Genomic DNA, 4324 nt, shown 5'->3' with positions numbered 1-4324 from the left:
CTCCGGACGCGTAGGTACAGTGGTCATGGCTCACGGGCCCAGCCGCTCCGCGACATAGGGAGCTCCTCCCGTATTCGGGATACGAACCCACGTCCCCTGCATCGACAGGCGGACGCCCAACCACTGCGCCACCAGGCAAGCCCGGAAATGCAGTTTTAAATAGCTCTAATAAACAGCATTTTGTAAGCCTCCCAACAAGCTATTAGAGGTTGAGAAATAGTATCTGGCAGCCCAGTTAATTTCGAAAGGTATAATTTAAGGAGTTTAGTCCCTCAAATCAGAGAAGCCTGTGAAGAATTGCATGGTTGAAATCACAGCAGGTTTGCAGCCCATTTGAACCGTTGGACCAAGAGTCCATTGGGAAGCTGGAAAATTCATTTAATACAGATGTGAGCATATATAACAATTCTGCAGCGATTTAATTATATACTGACTTGAAATTATATGACGGCTTTCTATGGATTAATTCAGAGTTCTCTCTTTGGCATTGAGGTTGTGCCACTAATACTACACTTTGAATTTTCAAAAATAAGCACTTGGGGGCTTCCCTGGTGGCGCAGTGGTAGAGAGTCCGCCTGCCGATGCAGGGCACACGGGTTCGTGCCCCAGTCCGGGAGGATCCCACATGCCGCAGAGCGGCTGGGCCCGTGAGCCATGGCCGCTGAGCCTGCGCGTCCGTAGCCTGTGCTCTGCAACGGGAGAGGCCACAACAGTGAGAGGCCCTGAGAGGCCCGCGTACCGAAAAAAAAAAAAAAAAAAGCACTTGGGGACTTCCCTGGTGGTCCAGTGGCTAAGAATCTGCCTTCCAATGCAGGGGATGACGGTTTGAGTGGGGAACTAAGATCCCACATGCCGTGGGGTAACTAAGCCCACGCGCCCCAAGGAAAGATCCTGCACCAGCACAACTAAGACCTGATGCAGCCAATAAATAAATAAATATTGTGAAAATAAGTGCTTAATTTGAGCTGAAAGTTTTTCTCAGGAGAATAATGAAATACTATTTATTACTCAAAACATTTCTACAGGGCAGGCTGATTTTTTTAAATGAAACCAACAGTTTATTTTTGTTACAAAACAGAAGGTTTAAATATTTGTAAAAGTATAAAAAGGGCTTCGCTAATGTAACTGAAGAGTACCACATTGTACATTGTCTTCCAGGGTTGCAAGAAGAAGAAGAAGAAGAAGAAATTAACCTTTAAATATATTTTGGAGGAGAAAGTCTGCATTCTGCAATAAGTTTTCAGGATGGAATACAGTTAAATTGTTCTTAAAGAATGTTCTTAAATATCTTTTAAAAAAATCATAAATTCAGATTCACTTACTTATCCCAAAAATAGCAAGAAAAAAATGAATTTATTACTTGAGGGCACCATAATTCTGAGCTGGATCAAAGTTACTGAAATGTAGTCATCTTATGTAAAGATCTTCCCTGGTTGCTCCTATATAGGAATATTCAATAAATGGAGACAGGTCACCATTTCCCCCAAAACTTTAAATTCAGATGAAGGCAGAGAACACATAAAACAATTATTTGAGTATTTGTAACCCCTTCTCATTTTAGTCTGAGGTTTGTGTATATCTTTAGGTAATATTGTGAAACCAATCCCATCTACCTCTCAACATACCCATTCAGAATGAGATCTTCCAAAAAACAAATACAAGAGCTGAAAGAAAGAACTAACTACACACTGAATACTTGTTCTGCTCCGTAACCAAAATGTTCCCTTTACTAATGTATTCACTTGAGTTCAATGGAGTGTTACATTTTCCTGTAATATTCATTTTCAAAACAAACCATATCAATACTAAACAAGACAGTACAACCTCAAAAATGAGCAAAGGGTCTTCCCTGGTGGCGCAGTGGTTGAGAGTCTGCCTGCCGGTGCAGGGGACACGGGTTCGTGCCCCGGTCTGGGAAGATTAAAAAAAAAAAAAAAAAAAAAAAAATGAGCAAAGGACTTAAATAGATATTTTTCCAAAGAATGTACACAAATGGTCAAGAAGCACGTGAAAAGATGCTTAACATCATTAGTCATAAGGGAAATGCAAATCAAAACCACAATAAGATACGTTACACCCTCTAGAATGGCTATTTTTTTTTTTTAAAAAAGGAAAATAACAAGTGTTGGTGAGAATGTGGATAAATTGGGATCCTGGTGCATTGTTGTGGAAATGTAAAATGGTGCAGCTGCCGTGGGAAAGTTTTGTGTGGAAAATGTTAAACAGAATTACCATATGACCCAACAATTCCACTCTTAGGTATATGTATATCCAAAAGAATTGAAAAAGGGAATCAAATAGATATTTGTACACTAATGTTCATAACAGCATTATTCATAACAATGAAAAGGTGAAAACAATCCAAGTGTCCATCAGCTGATGAATGGACAAAATGTGGTGTACACATAAAATGGAATACTATTCAGCCATAAAATGGAGTGAAGTTCTGACACGTACAACAACATGGATGAACCTTGACATTATGTTAATAAGACAGTCACAAAAGGACAAATATTGTATGATTCCACTTATATGAGGTACCTAGAATAGGCAAGTTCATAATGATGGAAAGTAGAATAAAGCTCCCCAGAGAGTGGAGGGAAGGGGAGATATGAGTTATTTTTTTATTGGGTACAAAGTTTCTGTTTGGGATAATGAAAACTTTCTGGAAATGGATAGTGATGATGGTTGTACAACATTGTGAGTGTACTTAATGCCACTGAATTTTACACTCGAAGGTGGTTAAAATGCTAAATCTTATGTATATCTTACTACAATAAAAAAGATACATAAGAGGATTCACAGCTTTTCAAAATCATTCTGGGTGTTATGGGAGAGAGAGAAAAGACAGTACGCTCTGTGAATGGCAGGGTGGAATATGCTCCACGTCAGCAACTTTAAGGGTGAGGTAGGGAAAGAAATGTAATTGGTACAGCCACGTCACCTAAACAGCTTTCTTAACTCAAAGCTGAGAAGAGAATCCGAAATAACTCTCAGAATAATACGGGCCAATAAAACGTGTCCCCCTATCCTATTTCCATTTGTGCCGGAGTTAAAAAGAACATCTTCCACTTAATTGAGCGCTTCTCAAATTTTTATTTTAAACATACGTGCCCTAAAGGTGGCTACTGTGTTTACTTTGATCGTCTTCAGTATTTCAACGCACACGAAATTGTTTAGCATTGTCTGGGGACAAAACCTTGAGATATCACATCCCCAAATGGGACCGCCGATGTGAACGGCCTGTCTGGTACAGGTCAGAGTAAACTTTGTTCAGGAGTTCCATTAGCACCAAGATGCCTTCACCCCCACCGAAGTGTGGGGCCTAGGACAGAGAAAAGCTCTCTCCCCCCTCGGAAGGGGCTCTCCCAACAACACCCAACTCCATAACTGTTTCCTCACACTCCGTTAAGCGGGCCCAAGTCTATCACTCTCCGGGTGGCTCCAAAGGATTCTGGGAGTTAGGGTCGGGACCAGGGACAAAAAAGAAATGTTGGCCCAAGGTGAGCAGCCGATAGGTTTAGGATTATCGGTTGGTTGCTGAGCGATTTCTCAAATCTTCCGACCACTTGCAACACTTCTCCCACCGGGTACGCCCACGCTCCTTCTCTTCCTTCCACGCTCCGCCCCCTAGGCTGCCCTATTAGCCAATCATCAGGAGGGTGCTTGACGGGCCGGGCCAATCCCGAACACGTTTACTTTGAGCGGGAAAGTCGCAGAAGCTCCGGGAGAGAGAGGTCGCCTAACTGCCGGTTCTTGGCCTTGTCTCTGGGTAGGAAAGTGGTAACAGACCCCGGAGGCAGCCGCCCATTGGCCGGGCAGCGGGCCAATGAGGGGTGCGAAGAGGGGGGGGGGCGGCCCTGCCATAGGGGGCGGGGCCAGGCGGGCAGGTGTCAGGTCGCGTGCTGGTAGCGAGCCGGTGCAATGTAACGGCCTTTCCCCTCCACCCCGCCCCTCCCTCCCTGCTCTGGTCTCCGCACCCACAGACCAGCTCCAGGCAGAGCTGTGGGCGGCGGCGGCGGGGTGCGGGCTGAGGAAACCGGGCCTCGACGCCTCCTCACCCCCGTACCCGAGGAGCTGTGCCTAGTCCAGGAGGGGCTGGGGGGCACCATGGAGGTGAGCGGCGGAGACGCCCGTCCGCCCTCTTACCCCCCAGGCCTGAGGGAGGGACCTGAGGTAACCCGCGGGGACGGTCCGGGTCCGGGTGTTGGCCGGCCTTGGAGGACGGCGACGGTGAGGAGAGACTGAGGAGCGGGCGCGTCCCTGGACGCGGGTCTCTGAGGCGGCCAGGCCGGGCGGGAGAGGCCAGGACACCAGCTAGGAG

Source organism: Neophocaena asiaeorientalis, unplaced genomic scaffold (assembly GCF_003031525.2).
Source record: "Neophocaena asiaeorientalis asiaeorientalis breed wild unplaced genomic scaffold, Neophocaena_asiaeorientalis_V1.1 scaffold30, whole genome shotgun sequence".
Taxonomy (NCBI): Eukaryota; Metazoa; Chordata; class Mammalia; order Artiodactyla; family Phocoenidae; genus Neophocaena; species Neophocaena asiaeorientalis.
This window is presented reverse-complemented; position numbering follows the sequence as displayed.